A 17,902-nucleotide genomic window follows, 5' to 3' on the forward strand; every position below is an offset into this window, starting at 1 on the left:
CATACCCCTAGGCGCTTTCCGCCAACTCGCGGGCAATTAAACAAGCCTCTGCGACGTTGAAGCAGCCGAGAGGTGCGCATACCGGGAACTGTACCGGATGTATATAAGTGCTCACCGCTCAGAGTATCTATGCGTGCGTGGCCGTGCGGTTTATCGCGTCGCCCTGCGGAATGAAGGGTCGCAGGTTGAAATTCAGGTTCGCAATAAAACATAAAATCGTCGAGCCTCCTTAATAATGTTTGTGTCTTGATTGCCAGCGCGCTACATAGACTGACGCCGACAGTCATAGCAGCATTCCACCTCTTAAATTATGGTTCCTATAACTAGATGCGTTTCCGTATAGCGTGCAGCAGTGTCACTCAACCGTCTGGCTGATATCTCATCTTTGCGCGTTGCATGTATTGGAACACAAAATGAAGAGTTTAAAATACCTTCTTCCTTCTGCGAAAGATATCTGCATTACAACGCATATAACCTAAACCGCTTCACAGCTTAAATTACTTGAATGAAACACCATCACAACACATTTATTGACATTGCGTTTGTCATCTCTAACCACTTTAACAATTCTATCTGTGAAGTGAAAGGTGACCACTCTTGTAACAACACTAGGCAGTACTGAAGAGAGAGACCAGACAGATGCAACCCATGTTTGTTCAATCTGCTCTGTATTTGTTTGCAGCGCCCACAAGTACTACTTCCAAAATAGCATAACTGGCAACATTTTCTTGACTTGGGTCAATTGAACGCAGTCTCTTTCTGTGACGTGAAATCAGAGTGCATGGTATGGAAATGCAGGTGGAGTTTGGAATCTAGCGAGTAGGTAGACTATGTAAACAAGTAATTTGAAAATCAGGTAACATTATCTGAGGTATATTTATTTCGTCCAAGCAAACGAAGTATTATTTATTACTATTCTACTCTTCAAAACTATTTCTCGGCCGTTGTTGCCTTTTTATAGTCACCTCAGTCTGAGCCTTCTGTTGTCTCGCTTTCGTTACCAGGGGCCTTGGTACTTGCGGTGCCTGCTAGCGGGTAGCATGTCCCATTTGCAGGAACCGTATTTTCGGCTTCTCTGATGACACATAAACAGCCCTGAGGACATTCGGTTGTCATTCGGTTTCCCAAGTGGTTGAGTTTCCGTTCACATGTCTAGAATGAATGACATCGCAAACGTAAATATAGTTCGGAAATAGAAAGCATTGTTGAAACGTAATTTACTCATTGTGTGTTTTTTTTTTTTTACTACGGGCAGCTCGGTGCTGCGTTTCTCGCACATTTCTTTCATCCATTCAAGTTTAGCATAACTGTTTGTGATTTTTCTCACCTTGGTAAAGACTCCGTTTTTCTTTTTTTGCTAATTGTAGTGCTGACATTACTGTAGCACCCTTTTTATTTCTTCACTGCTGGCGTATACAACCACACATTCAGAATCCAAATATATACGAAGATTTTGAATACATTGTACCGGTAGTAGAAAACAAATATTAAAGAACACTTTCTATGAAATCTTCACTGAATTTCGTGGTATTGGAATAAACCTCCTAGCTAAGACAAGGTGTAAAGTTAATATGGAGGATGGCATACATTAGGAGAATTTCTCTTGGGGAAAATTGAATGCCGAGCACACGTTTCAGTGCTCCGGGGATGCGCCTTTCACCACAGACGAACGTAACAACTAAGGTGAAAGACGCCGTTCCGATACCTCGGCAGTGTGCACACGACGTCATTTTTAAATGCGTGGGCATTTTTATTCCGATTCTACGAGAAAACTGACTGTCCGTCCCTCTTCTCCTTTGTAATGTAAGGCGATTATCGTCATAATGAAATAACTGAATAAAACAAGAGAAGTTTCTCTGTTGGGGGTGGGTTTCAACCGAGGCCGCCGGGGTGCGAAGGCTAGTGTTTTAACCACTAGGTTGTGCAACCCCTCTTGCAGAAAGTGAATATATATGAACCATATGGTTTCTTTCACCCCCCGGTGCAAAACAAATATAGAGAGAGGGCACATTCTATGAAGCCCGCGTAGAGAATTGCGCAGAAGATGGAAATACCGGCTTTGCGAAAACTTGATGCCAAACATGCGATTGAGTGGTCAGCTGATGCGGCTTTTAAAGGGCTGCTGATGATGCTCACCAACGCTAAAAGAAGAAGACGCCACGCCGATGCTTTCCGAAAATAGCGTGGTAGGAAAAGCAGCAAGCTGCAATAAAACTCCATCCTCGCAATATAATGGCCGTGCGGCGGCCCAGTGCCCGCAAAGAGTCCAAACTTGCTCGCCCAATAACGTTTTAGAGCTCAGCTCTTAGACGACCGTTCCCGCGTTGAACGGCATCGCCGTTGTTGGCGGCATTACCGATGGAGCGAACGAGGATGAGAGAATGCGAAAGAGAGCCTGCCCCAAGGAGGTTTTGACCATGAGAGCCAACGAGCCGCTGTGTTAGCGTCTGCAACGCCTCTTTCCTGCTCGCGCTTCTTCTGACAGCGCACCGCATGCCTTTCGCGCTCGGTTGGTAGACCTGCGAGGCTTGGTTGACTTGTGTGGGTTCACCTGCGTGGCTTGGGAGAAGCAGAGCCGTATATTCCCTTTACGGCTCTGGGGAGAAGAAGACGTGCGTTGGTCGAAGGGACACATTGTGTGTGGAACGCTCTAGTGGGCTCTTAAGGCCCATTTATTGTCCGGCGAAGCGTTCGTGTCAGCTAGTGGCGGCGGAAGTTGGCGACGCCAGGTCCACAACGTTATGTTCACGCGAAAACCGAGCATTCTATGCTCCCACTCGTTCTGCGCGGCGTCACCTTGACGCAAGCGCGTTTGCTCGACTTATCGCAAAATGAAAAAAACCTAAACAGCTGCGGTCATAATTCGCACTAGGCAGTATCGTAATCGCCGGTGAATTTTTTTCTGGAGGGATGCATACAAAAGGCTAGCACCGCTACACTAACGGAAAAGCAGTGGGAGGTCAAGCTATCGGGCCCAGAGCTGAAGAATCAGCGAAGCCTTGTAAAACGGGCACGAGGGATGGCGAATGCCCGCTGCTACCTGGAATAAGGAGGCCGCCAACCTTGGGCTCACAGTGCGCTTGGTCAAAATAAACGTTTATTATCTTTTTGTCCCTTCCCTCAATCTATGCTTTAGCTAGTCGGAATAATAACACTACCACGTGAAAGCACGGCCATAAATGAACGAGATTGTGTCCGCGCGATTGTGTTGTTTTAATTCGAAAGCCTTGGATGCCTCATCCAACATGAAAATTCAGCTCTGGCGTTGGCGGCATCGACACGAGTAATCCAAAAAGTCATGATTACGTGTTGACGTCACCGTATGATGTCACTATGACGTCATGACGTGACGTCGTCGCTTCGTCAAAAGTAGGCCGATCATGGAGGCCGTGAGAAACTAGGTGACGTGCAGAAAGACTGCAATGCGTCCGATTCTGGAAGCAGTGCGCAATCACGTTAGGCGCAGAAAGCTTTCGGAAGGTGGCAACGGGAGGATCAGTACACCGACTGAGAAAAAGAAGATAGCTTTCGTCTTAGAATCGCCTGAGGTGAACGCGTAAGCGACCCTGCGAGTTTTTATTCCTCCAATATTGGAACTTACCGCTTGTTGTGCGTCAATAACCCTGAGTCGTTAGATTTTATGATCGTGTGTTTGATATTCGTTTTTCAACAGTATATTGATCTGAGCAGTTTAGAAACGCGGCTTCCTTTCCAACAGTTCATTTTAACGACAATAAGAATTTATATATTGGTAGTAGACTTCTTTGTTATATAGTGAACACTCTGAGCTTAAGCGTTTCCGCGTGCTTTTTAAGTAACGTCTGTAGACGTTCAGCGGCTCTTGTAATGTATTGTATCTCGCATTCGTTCCTTGTAAGTATTGCTAAGCTTGGGATAGCCTAGGTGCAGTGTGTGGTGCATAACGACAAGACAGTCACTGGGGGTAGTTTTTGTGGGCAATGGTAGCTTCTTACCGCATTTACACACTGGCCATTTGGGATGGGTGTAGTCGGATCGCCATCACTGTAGCACTCATTTCTGAAAGAAACAAGAATGAGTCGTTCTTTACAAACTGACATGGACTATAAAAACTTACTACTTAGTGACATCGTTTATTGGACGTAGTTTCGCTTAGTGAATTAGTGACCATAAACACAACATGAAATCGTCTGCGTTACCACGACCGTGCACCAACTGTCTGTCATTCTCAGGCATAAGTTATTGCTTCCCGAGCACCCTGAACAAAATAATGTATACACATACTTTCCATTAACTTTCTTTTGAGCATGCTGTGTTAAATATGCATTTTAACGAGCTTAGATGATTTTTAATGCCTAAGTGTTATTTTGCCTGATCAGCGAGGCTCACTCTTTGTTCTTCTGTCCCGTGAGCCTAATTGAAAAAAAAACACAATAGAATTGCTTGTCGGTGCTGGATTTAGTCCAGGACTCTGCTTCCTAGGTTAAAAACCCGTGCTTGCAGAAGGCGAATGTAAGGTGAAGTGCTATAAAAATAACAAAAATTTAAAGAATAATAATAAACAATGACATATGGAACAAAATAATTTTAATAAAGCATTGCATATAACTGCAGTTTGGGCCGCCGTCGTAGAGCATGAAAATGAAGTGTAGTGGAGAATGTGCTTGGCGTCCGCAAAAAAAGACGAAGAAAACCGACAAGCTCGGACATCATGACTGTGACATCACCTTACTCGCCCGGCCAATAAATGCTCGTTTGTTTTGGGCCTTCTGTGCCCACAAGTTGGTGACCCGGACGTGATTTCCGGGTCACCAAGCCGTCATATCAGCCCATAATTACTTCATACCAGCCACGTCTTCATCCATCACAATGCCACTCGTACTCCATTACAAGCGCCTTACAACGGTCCATTTAAAGTCCTCAACTGTGATCATAAGTACTTTGCACTCCTTGGTAATGAACGCGAAGAAACAATTTCTGTAGATCGTTTGAGGCCAGCTCATGTAGATGCTGGCAACGCCATCTCAACCAGATAAACGGCTGGACGGCAATCCCTTCATCACTAGAGGAGGAGCCTAGTAGTGAACAGTGTGCTTGCAAAAAAAAAAAAAGAGACTGACGAGCTCGGACATCATGGCTGTGACATCAGCTTATTCACTCGGCTGATAAACGTTTGATTATTTTGGTCCTTCTGTCCCCACAGACGTTATATAGTAATAATAAAAAAGCAAAACTAACAGAAATATTTAAAAATAATACCAGCAAAAAATAAAGAGGAGTCCTTGACTCTAGTACATACATGCCTCTCCCATATTCTTTACCTCAATATATCGCCAAATAAAAACACACTGCTGCGTTCATATTTCGCATCAGGCAGTATCGTAATCGTCGGTATTGTTTTGTAGACTATATTAATAACATACAAACCGAAACAATATAGCTGCTCTTTTCACAGATTTATAGATTTGGGAAGTGCCATCAATGATACTTATGACCAAAAAAGTAAGCTTATAGGGTCTCCTAACGAAACGTCCTGCCGGAGAGTAGGTAGTTGAGAGTAGTTGAGGAGTAGTTGAGAGCTTAGAGTTGGGCGAGTTATTCATCATTCATAGACAATGACGCAGAACAGACCAGAACAACACGAGCGCAAACTCTCCACTGGTTTATTAGAAATAAGAACGACACTTAAATGCATCATCATCGCAAGCACACCTGGTGGTAACTTAACACGTGGTCGTATTTAGACGCTGTCATCCGCTATTAAATTAACATTTATATGGTCAGCAAAAAGCAGAAAGCTTTTACGACACGTGCGGCGCAAGAAGGCAAATTTTTTGATAACTAGAGAGAGCCCTGGCTGACGCACTTATCAGCCATGTTTCTTGTATGGAACTTCTGCATTAATCTTCTGTTAATTTGTTGCCTCTCTGTCCGGAAAATGCGCGTGTCTTCCAAGGACGCACTGTATCCTCAGGAATTACAGTGGTGGAGCAGGCACGTACGTGTTGAATTATGGAAGTCAAGTCGTGTACCCTCAGTATGGTGTTGACTCACCTCCCACTTTGTTCGACGTATGACATGCCACAGCTATAAGTGGTACCTGGTTCACCACGCCAGTTCAGCACGAGCACTTCTACGAGATACACAGAAGAGACGCAAACATTAAAGCGCCCTGTGTGTCTCGTAGAATTGCTGCGCTATCCAACTTAATTATGGTATACCGACGTGCCCAGTCTTCAGACTTAGTAAATACGCACTGGAATGTTGGCGCAGTTTGTTTAGTACACTGGACTTTAGCTGTTTCAAATCAGCGCTCCTTGACATTGTTCATGCCATGATGCTCTATAGAAAGAAATGAAGATATGTCTGAGGAGGAAAGCGACGATGAGATGCTGTCGGCGCGGGAACCAAGCGTTCGGTGAGTGTTGGAGTATTTCATCCTGCAGCAATAGTACAGCAAACTGACCTTTATTGCTAAATTATATTTAAGGGATGCCTATGTACCCCTTCTTTTGTCCACACACACACACACACACACACACACACACACACACACACACACGCACACACACACACATATATATATATATATATATATATATATATATATATGAAAAAAGGTGACTTTCATTCAGGACTCGTTTTTCTTTGTTAGACACAATATTAACGACAACCACCAGACAATAATGTCAGGGAAAGTATAGGGGTTGTTTTTTGTAGTAATTACGATATAAATGTGAAGAAAGTAAAGTGGACGAACAGAAAACTTGCCGCCGGCAGGGACCGAAACTGCGACATTCGAATAACGCGTCCGATGCTCTACCACTGAGCTACGGCGGCGGTCATCCCCTCGTCCACTTTATGAAGTATAAATGTGCATTTAAACCTGGTAGTGTTAGTCAGTACGAATCGCAGCCGTGACGGCGAGTGAACACTCTTTTTCTGCCTGTAGGCGTCACGTAGCACGTGATCGTTTTATGAGCTGGCAGCTGACCAATAATTCCTCGCTGACTACCTCAAGGCATTAAGTCTGCCAGAACGAGACCCTCGCTATGAATGAAGAAAAGAAGGTGACTTTGTTAAGGGCTTGTTTTTCTTTGTTAGACACAATATTAATGACAACCAACAGACAATAATGCCAGGGAAAGTGTAGGGGGTTATTTGTAGTAATTAGAATATAAATGTGAAAAAAGTAAAGTGGACGAAAAGATAACTTGCCGCCGGCAGGGACCGGCAGGGACCGGCGGCAAGTTGTCTTTTGATGGCCCTTTAGGCTGTCACGACGACTTCCATTTTCATGACTCTGTTCATCAATTACATAACTCCCTTCTTTCATTTTTCTCCGTTGGGAGTAATACGTACACTCCCTACTCGTTGGAGTCCACGTGACTACCTATTCGTAGTCAGGGTGGTCCCTTTTCAATGACAACCCCGACACCTACTCGGCTGGTCACTTGACTTATTTATTTATTTATTTATTTATTTATTTACACTTCACCTACATCGCCGTAAGGCATTGCGTAGGGGAGGCACACATGGGTAATAACACAACGAAGTTAACAATCGATATTGTAGTTTCAACAACTACAACAATACACATGATACTTTTGAGAAAAAAAAACACTCGAATGACAGTGAACTACACAAATTATAAACAATGACACAGTCATACTTAAAGGGGCCCTGCAACACCTTTCTTAGTTATATTGGAATAGTGTCGTTATTGACGTATGACTCTTCACGAGTCATATGCCGCAAAAAATTTTCGAATCCGTCATGTCTAAGTGGTGTTACCAAATTATAGAGATCACGTTCCGCAGCTTTCTCCCTCAACTCAACGCCGCGAGCGCGCGGAAAGCTAGGCAGCGAGTCGAGGGAGGCAGCGCAGAGGAGCGAGGCTCCGCCCAAGAGCGCCGGCGGAGTTTTTTTTTTTTTTTTCATTTCTTTCTCTCTGACGTCTGGGCGCAACCACGTGGTCTGTGCCGCCACTTCCGGTCGGCTTGCGTCGTTCTCGTCGAGCGGAGTCGATATCGCGCGTGCTTGAAAACTGCGCGTCGGTTTGGTAATGTTGGGTGTGCACCTCGAACGCCGTAGTGTTTTCATCGCTCTGCCAACCATGGAAGCAAACCTGCGCGCTCGTTTAGAACGAATGAGAGCTGATATCGGTTTCGGCTCATACTCCGATACACCGCCTCGTAAGACGGCACTGGCAGACGACCCCGAAGCGCCGCCATTACCGGACGTCAGCATTGTTATCGGAGACACGCTGCGCCCGTGCCTCGGTCGGTCGTGAGAACGTGCCGACGATGCAGTTCTCAGCTGACGAGGCAACACTCGAACGGCTGCCACTGTCAACGCAACCGGCGATGGTCAAAAGCACAGAAATATTCACGTTTTCGGCACTGCGCATGGCGAAGAAAACGGAACCACGCAACTACGAGAAGACAAGCTCTCGGTGAGACCGGAAGTGCTAATATTAATGTTTGTTCGGTGTTTTTAACGCGATAACAGAATATAAACATACATATTATCTACTTATTGAACTCAAAATTAACAACGAAAGTAATAATGAGGGTGTTATCGGGATTATAACATCAGCCAATGGTGGAACTGCCGACAATCGCGTCATATTTTGCGGACTAATACATCATTTGTCGAGAGAAGAGGGAGCGATTTTCAGCTGACTTTGAGAATTTATTGTAAATTCCAGGCCGTGCGCATCGCTGTAATATTTGGCTCGCGTGTTCTCGGGAGCCTCGACTACCGATCGGCAGCGCTTTTTGAGCATGCTCGAAAAGTGTTGCAGGGCCCCTTTAAAGGAGCGCTCAGATCAAAATTCAAAATTGACATGTGACCTTCAATCAATTTCTCGGTACGCGTGAGTTTTTTGTGAAACAAGAATGTTGTCCGTCACCTAGAAGTTATTTTATTTCGGGGGCAAACAGCGCGCGAAGGCACAACGGCGCGTTCAGCCTCCTGCAACATCGACAACATGACAACGCGTTTAGCGAGTCCCCCACACCACGCATAGCGACGATGCTCTAGTGACAATGACGCCAACGACCTGAGTGTTTTCATCATGGCGCAGACTGGCGGCGATGCATGTCAACGCTCTTACTTTCATTAGCACACTTGTTTCCTCTCATGCCTGCGCCTTTATCACGCCGCTTCGAGAATTTGTGGCACCGCCACGCTGGTCTAGTGGTTATGGCGCACCTGAAGGTCGCGCGACTGAATCCCGTCCGCGGCGGCTGCATTTTCGATGTAGGCGAACACGTTTAACGCCCATGTACTTAGATTTAGGTGCACGTTTAAGAACTCCAGGTGGTCAAAATTTCCGGAGCCCTCCACTACGGCGTCCCTCATAAATATATCTGGTTTTCGGACGTTATACCCCAAATATTATTCGATAATTCGCCGTGTACTTCTCAGCGCGAGTGTGATTGTTGGAAGCTATGATCTCACTTGCATTATGTTCCAACATATCGTAAAAGTGTGGGGCGCTGCTAACGACAGTCGCGTTTCAAGTACAGCAAACAGAAATAAACAGTTTTGGTTCGCTGCGATGATACTGAAGGTCCAGTTGCATCGTATAAGATATATCTCAAGTGTGCTTTTCACTACGTTGCTCATGAAATTTGGACGGCCGTCAATAACAATGTTAATTCCGGTTCTTGTATCTGTCAACCAGTGGCGTTGGCCTACCGAAACTGCCCAACGAGGTTGATCGTAACAAGAGTCTGGGACTCCCTTTAGCGTGAAACGATCAGTGCGTACCGCCTCCCACCTCAGCCCGGTTTTTTTTTACAGCGAAAGCTGTTATGAGATCATTTCAGCGGCCGTTTTTGGCGCCGTAGTTATCCGCCGACGCCACCCGTGTCCGTAACCACTACCGCTCGAAACAAGAAAAAAAAACGAAATAAAGAAAAAAATTCCAGCATGGAACGCGGTTCGAACCTGGGCCCACTGCGTGGCAGCCCAGTATTCCACCTCTGATCCATGCCGGTGCTTGGAACAGCTTTGCCAAAAGGAAAGTCCTATACAGGCTTCATTTCGGGAAGGAACCACATTTACGTATGCAATATAGCATGATAGAAGAGTAAAATAAGCACCAAGCGTAGCACAACGCAAGTTCTGTAACCAGGCATCACACAATGCGAATTGAGCAACGAGTAGGTTGTTGAATGCTTCCAACCCATTACAAAGGGCTCCTCCATAAATGTTCGTCGTCACCAGGCACAGCATCAACAAAGTGCGCATAATGCCTTACATGCGTTTATCAGGTACAACGGCTCTCCGTAGAATGACAAAAAATGGCATAGTGCCTGATTCCTTAGTTCTCAAAAATGACAATGACTTATAGCGTAGTGGATTCCTCGCATGCGCACTTGTAATGGTTGGCAAGGAAGCCCATAGGCACATGATCTATTTCCTCGGGGTCTCAGTAAAGTTCTTCATCCCCCCCCCCCCCTATCTCTCCCACGTCAACGTATGGTATACACCATGACGGGAGAAGGAAATAGCGACCGGGCGTCACCCAATGCAAATTACATAACTGGTGGGCCGTTTAAAGCTTCCAACCCATTACAAAGGGCTGAACCATAATTCTTCATCGTCGTCAGTCGTCGTCAACAAAGTGCACATAATGCCTTACAGCCGTGTAGCTGGTGGCTCGCTTCTCCGCAGAATGATGAATAATGGCTTAGTAGGTGCGTCCCAACTTCACAAAAATTGCGATTTATGGCGTAATGGGTACATTGCTAGTGTACTTGTATTAGTAGCCCCAAGAGAGCTTACAACGGGCTCTAAAACGCCGCTCTTCCAGCTTTCGCTGTGACTGTGCCGCGGTTTCAGCGCAGGCCTGGCATTCTTTTTAACATGAAAGTGTTGTATACTTGGATCCAACGCGGCACCACTGACGTATTTCCGTCATGGATATGACGTTCTAAAACATACGCTAACAGATGGAGATGGCCAAGAAAAAAATATAAGAGGAAGTTCCGCCGCCGGGAGTCGAACCTACGACCCCGCGCTTTGCAGCGCGGACCGGCTCGGCCACCGACGGCACGTTCTTCATCATTTTGACGGTGAGAAATATATATATATATATATATATATATATATATATATATATATATATACCATTTGCGGTTGGCGGTACTCAGACATGGCACTTCACCGCGTTTCGTTATCACTAGCGAGATGCCACGAAGGGATCGAAGGCTGCTCTTTAAAGGTTGTCGCCCCGCGCGTTGCGATGCGCGGGCACCTCCACAGGGCGTGGTCGCTCGTGCGCGCGCTTATCTGCATGCGGGGGGGGGGTGGTTTGTACGTCTTATGCTCTCCCCGCAAACTTGCGTTGCAGGTAAGGAGAGCATGGAGGTCACTTCGGTCACTTCAGCGGCCTCTTTCGCGAAAGGAGCGCGCTGCTCACACACAAATAAGTTACAACTGTGACAGTTCGCGCTCATCCGGCGTATACTTGTGCGTTCGTTTCGTGCGTCCTCCTTTGTGTTTGAGCAGCGCGCTTCAACTGTCCAGCTGTTACAGTTCTTAGTTCGCGCTGATTATGTGTATGTTTATTCCGTGCGTGCTTTCTTCTTGAGCAGCGCGACGCGAGTTTCGAGCTCCTTGGCGTTCTACGCGTGACATTACAATTTGTTTCTATAGCATTCATTCCTTCGACCTCGTGGCGAAAGAATGCGCCACAAAGGCTCAACTACGTCTGTGAAGACGCGTTTTCCTATCGTGTTATACCGCTTCCTATGACAGATAAATCAGCCATATTTTTTGTATGTCGATTGAAACTGTGTTCATAAAAATAACGCAAAACAATAGCATTAGTGGATTTAGGTTACGCAGCCTATGTGAAGCTGCTGGTATATGCAAATGACTGCAGAACGAACTTACGCTGCCTAATGATAATGTACTCGTCCTGATACGATGCGATTGTACTTGCGCGTGATGTAGAACACCTAGCTTAAATATGCGCTGCTCTACTTATATTCACCGTGACGCAAGAGATCAATAACGGGAAGTGCCTTCTAATCCCTGCACGTAGGGGGTTTGCTATTGATATTTTAAAGGAACATTGAAACTTGCACGTTTAAATAAAGGTAGAATTCTTGCTGTTCTAGTCATTTGATATCTTTTCGCTCGTTTTGCAAGTAGTATTATTGAAATCGACTTCCCAAAAATCATACGTAAGTAAAATCGTTGCCAGGTGAAATGTGACATTTACGTTGTTATTCCCAATTCGCTGTTATTGCGACATGTTACGTTTACGAGGTAGGCAGTCGTCCTTGAAATAAAAAGAAATTTGGGATTCCTTCCTCTATCAAGGGAATTGGTGGCAAGCGAAGCTCGTCGCTAAGAAATGCTTCACGTTTAATGAAGTGAATTGACTGCCTGGTACGTCATGAAACCCTTTTACGTGTGGCGCATACCCGCATAACACGGCCCGTGGTAGACGGGTATGCGCCATAGGTGATTCAGAGTATATATAAACCCAGGAGCAGCGAGAATAGACAGGTGCTCGTGTCGTTGATGGCGTTGTCGATGAGTGAATCATTCTGATGGAAGCAAAGAATGTCACAGTACGAGCACGAATCGAACGCTGGCGTTTTGCATGGCAGTGAAGTATTCTACCGCAGAACATCAGCAGTGCTTCAAAATTTCTTCGAAAAAGACCTTACAGATGCGCCGTGTCGGACAAAGGCAACTGTGGTTGCAGCTTTTAAACGTAAGCTATCGTAAAGCGTTGCTCGAATACGCCGATAAACGCCACTGATCACATGCACATCATTCAACCATAGCGTGCGCTTCGTTGCGATGAAGCTTACATCTCTGCTTTAACGTAAGTGGCCACGTTATGTCGGACCATGAGTTAACCTTTGCACGCCAGTGTTGTCGACGTGCCTGACATACCAACAATACGGGCACAACTACTAAATTTACATAAACACGTCGGTCCACCTCGTAATGCTTGACGCAATGCAAAAAATACTGCATACACTGTTATTCTCTGACTGTTTCACATGAAGTTGATTTTTGCAATGCGTGAAATTTGCCGGAATTTTATTTATCATTTCGTTTGTGCACGCCAGCAGTGGGTGAGAATTTTCGGGTGCGATTGCCATATGCTTTTTCCGCGGTGGTGGGTTTTTGCAACACCACAACAGACACATCCAGCTTCACAAGTCATTCAAGAGAAGCTTCGCTTGAAGAAGTAACTTACATTCCTCGAATAAGCGGAATAACTTATATAACTCGAATTGGATAGAAGTGCGTGCAGGTATTTGCTTCTGGAGAGGCGTCATAGTGCATATCTTTTTTATTCCACCTCAACCGAAGTCTTTTCGCGTTTTACTGTGCTAAGCTTTGTGCGACTTAGTGCAAACATTAATTTTCTTTTTACTTCGAAACGAAGCACACGGAAACCTCGAGGAGGCAGTATCGAACCGCTGGGTGCGCTGGGAGGAGGCTCTGCTCAACTCAGCAGTCGAAGAACAACTTTGGGCCGTCAAGTGAGCCGAGGAAGCCGCCCGAGCCCAAGGGTTCGCGGCCGATGCCTAGGCCAGGGTTGAGGCCTACCCCAAGTAAAGATCACTGGGCTTTATAAAGAAAGTTATTTCTCTCTCTTCAAAACGAAACCTAGCGAGGAAGAAGAGCCGTTGATTATTCGAAAAACCTGCATTTATCGTCTGCGTCCAAGTCCACAACGCAGGATGTCAGCGTTTGGTAAGTTACTCTCCGGGTTCCAGTTTCAGAATTATAAATGCTGAAACAGTTTTCTGAGATTTCATGAAGACGAAGTTGCACAATGTCGACTGAACATTGTACAATGTCGTTCCCCGCCATGGCCCCGCGTAACTGACGCCTTTGCAAAGTCCTAAAAGAACTTTCTAGGCATACCAAGTGGTAAAGATGATCGGAATGAGTGCGCAGAAAAACAAGCAGGTACAAGCGAGAATTATTATTGTGTCAAAAAAGAAGGATTAAGGAAAGCAACACGAGCCAGGTGCTACTGTTGGTGCTTCGTTCGTCACAAAGCGCCAAAAGGAGCTATACTCACATAAGTATGGCAGAGACGGTAAAAAGAAGGACTACCACAGCGTTCATTTGGGTAGGGTCCGGTGCACACGTCCAGAATAGAAAATTCTGACGACTTGATGAAGTTGTCATTCTTTTATATTCGAAGAATAGAGCGACCTAGGGTGCGAATTGAATACTTCGTTCTGAATAGAGTAAAATTTCACCAGGAAGATATTTCCTGTTTACATTCCACTGGCTGACGAGTCAGATCAATTTTTAAATAGTAATTCTATAGCTACGTCAGCAAGGAATGAATGACAACGTACCGAAGCCGCATGCCGTTTTTAAGGCTACGTCAGAGTACACGATCTATCACTTGAGAAGACAATCACCTAAACTTCAACAGGAAGAAAGGGTGCCCTCATGCTCTGCCTGATGTTTCATGAACTCCGAACTTTTAGTGACGACCTTAAGTAGCACTTGAAAGAAAAGGTATCTCTACACGGTGACGCCAGTGTTTCCGTGTGCTACTAAATTTCGTCATTTAAAGTGGAAGTGGTAGCACCCTTAGGCTTCTACCTCTGTCTTCATTGAACTGAATTGTCTCATCAAAAACAATTAGACGTGGACGAAAACTAGGTCTATGTAATGCTAAGTTTATTCAGAAACGAAACTAGGCTAATCAGCCCGACATGTGTCGGAACGATACATGTGATAGATTAAAAATATGTGTGATATACACCATCATTGAAAAATACTCAGTATTGCGGTATACCTATATGACTTCGCTATTAATGGCAAAAAAAAGAACTTTCGAGTTGCGTCAACAAGGACGAGGGACTTGCTTAACCAAACGTAACGATGAACATTTCATAGAACTATTTGTTATCCCAAGAACGATGTGATAGGGAATGTAGTGAACACAAATCAATCTTTTACTGATAGAGATTTGTTACAAAATAGAGTCATATCCTATTCCCGAACGTGACGATTGTCATTCTCAAATTACTTTAAACGAAACTGAAATGCTGTTGAGAGCACTTTAGCAAGGTAGTGTCCTAAGTGAGATTATTAAAGGCTGCCGGAATTCCGCTCTACGCCCAAGAATAACAAAAATAAATATACCTAGCGATATCTTCCGGTACATTGTCATCAGTATAATCTTCTATTAGCGGCAGCCAAACAAAAGGGCTTTGAGATTGCGTGCGTCATTGTTATTGTCATGACGCACACGCTCACACGTATTTTCATCTGCACGCGTACCTGAGCTGCCGTCGACCCAAGGGTCATGTATTGATACACGCACTGTCGTATGCCATTGTTAAATATTTGCTTGTTTCCTACCACATGGAGCGAATCGTATAGTTCAACGTAGGGTTCGTCGAAGTGCTCTTTGCAAGTCGAAGCTTCGTCATACCGATTTATGTCTTGCTCCAACACTGCCCCGCCACAGTGGTCTAGCGATTATGGCTAGAGCTCCGTGTTTTCGGTGTTTATATTTCTTGAAAATCGGCGAGTGTTTATCAGAGTTTATATTCTTGGCGAAAATTCGGCGTTTATCGCAGTTTATTTCTCCTAAATCCCCAATTCCCCGATAATCGGTGTTTTGCATTAATCTCAAAACCCCGAAATTTTAGATCAGTTCCTATCTGAATGCTAAAGGATCCAAACACACGAAGCACATTTATTTGTTCTAGAAGGTTCGAATATGGAAAAACATATACGCACACGCAAAATGCTTGAACACAAAACATCTGTATTTGTGCGTATAACAACCTTAGCTGAAAGCTTATTGTTAAACACGCAAGCATGCTTTGCGAAGTTGCTGTCAGTGATTGAAGCGCGCTCCTTTCGATTGACGACACTCAGCTATGAAAATTCCCTTTCAGCGTTAGCGCTAGAAAATGGAAGCGTCAGAAGATGCAGCGCGCCGCGAGAAAGTGCTGGCCACTGGACATTGTGAAGTCTCCAAAACGACGGGGGTTCAGCAATGTTACATAGCACTGATAGTTCGCAATATCACTCAGGAGCTGGCTGGCTCATGTCGTCAGTTTCAAGCAGCACTAATTGAAAAATAGGCGCATAGGTTTGGAACGCGCAGGGCAGCTCACGCTTCACATTTGGGTTCACAATTTGAACACAGCACCAAAACGATTCTTTGCTGTTCTGGAGTTGGTCGCACAGGTTCCTGTCAGATGTCTGTCTCCACTTTTCGGCGACAGCAGCGTAGTATCGTGAATGTCTCCGACAGTCGTTAAGCGGTCATTCTTGTCAAGGAGGTCCAACAGACTTGTGACATCTGATGCGAAGACCTCGGTCGGATCACGCCATTGACTGATTAGTGCGTGCAAGCGAACCCCCAGTATGGGATAAACTTGGTGTACTAGGTTACTCTCTGCCTGAAGTTCCTTAATGATTGACAGCACGGCACACGACTTGGTCTTCAGAACCTCATCTTAATGAGCAAGTCGTGCACAGCTTCAGGCGATGAAATAAGATTCTTGAGCTTTTCACACTTCGTTCCCTTGGCTTTGTCGCTTCTCAAGAAAGGCAAAATGGCCCGCCAGTAGTCTAAAATATCTTCTAGAGCTTCATTAAAAGAGAACCGCCTCGACGGACATACGGTTTTCACTGACTTCATGGACATGCCTATGGCCAAGCACACAAAGCCAAACTTATGCCGTAGCTCTCGCGACGACTTCAAGAGGGCAGGAAAGCGCACAACAAAATCGTGAACTACGATAAACGAGCTCGTACTGATTCCATCCTCCAGAGCGCTGTTGAGTAGGTGGCACGGATCGTTGGAGTAAAGCGCTTTGAATTCGGGGTTGGAGAGTTGCAAGTTCTTGTGAAGCTTCTGCATGTAGGAAGCTGAGTCGGAGCACAATACGGCCACGTCGCCTAATACAGCAACGGGTGGTAAACTTTAAATCGGTGAAACCAGAAGATGCATCAATGAGCGTTTAGAACTTGCTCTTTCGATACAGAACGGAACCAGGTCATATTGGCCCCTGAAATCATAGTTTATCAGATAAATACGAATTGTAAAAGTTTTACCGGCGAATGTTTATCGGATTTTTTCAGATAAAACCGAAAACACGGGGCCCTAAAACTTATGGCGCTCGACTGCTGACCCGAAAGTCGCCAGGATAGAATCCCGGCCGCGGCGGCTGCATTTTCGATGGAGGCGAAAATGTTGGAAACCCGTGTACTTAGACTTAGGTGCACGTTAAAGAACCCTAAGAGGCCAAAATTTGCGGAGCCCTGCACTACGGCGCCTCTCGTAATCATTGGGCGGGCGTTTAGCAGTGTTAACAGTGGGCGGCCAGCGTCGAGCGTTGATAACCGTCCTTGCTGGTCAAACCCGAATACAAGAAGTGGCCGTGGCATTATCATGGTTTAGGGACGTTAAACCTCAGGTAATATTTTTATTACTTCAGCACCAAGTCAGCGCTCGCTGTGGCTCCGCCTTCACTCATCACCCACCAAACAGGCTAGTGGCAGCACCTGAGGGCATTTCTGAGCGTCATCTAAACGCGTTGTACGGGTAATCATTCCTAGGAAACGCACTTGTGAGCTGCGCAATCCGCAATGTTACTAAATCATGGTAACACAGCCGCATTGTGTAGTATATAATCATCAAGACAGACGATTAAAATTTCAACGTTTACAAAGAAACAATTTCTTTACTCGAGTGCAGTCAATCCATATAACAAACTTCATTTCCACCGATCCTATCTGAACCTATAGGCCTCGCGCGCTGCTGTTTAAAATCGGACATGCAGTGCCACTTCGGCGGTTGCTGGCGAAATGTCGCTGTTCCCTCCGCAGAGCCGCGCTTGGTCGCAGCAGGTTGGCAATGGCCCCTAGCAGCGCAAGTGTGTGTACG

At 45.4% G+C, this 17,902-nt stretch overlaps 1 long non-coding RNA gene across 1 annotated transcript; it reads right to left on the minus strand.

Annotated features, from left to right (window-relative positions):
* Nucleotides 1-1,057: 1,057 nt before the first annotated feature.
* On the minus strand, nucleotides 1,058-14,206 carry LOC119390170 (uncharacterized). Its single transcript, XR_005183241.2, has 3 exons — nucleotides 14,054-14,206; nucleotides 3,975-4,038; nucleotides 1,058-1,152 (listed from the first exon to the last, which is right to left on the minus strand). It is a non-coding gene; the product is annotated as an uncharacterized LOC119390170 (long non-coding RNA).
* Between the last annotated feature and the right edge of the window lie 3,696 nt (nucleotides 14,207-17,902).

This window comes from Rhipicephalus sanguineus, chromosome 4 (assembly GCF_013339695.2).
Source record: "Rhipicephalus sanguineus isolate Rsan-2018 chromosome 4, BIME_Rsan_1.4, whole genome shotgun sequence".
NCBI lineage: Eukaryota > Metazoa > Arthropoda > Arachnida > Ixodida > Ixodidae > Rhipicephalus > Rhipicephalus sanguineus.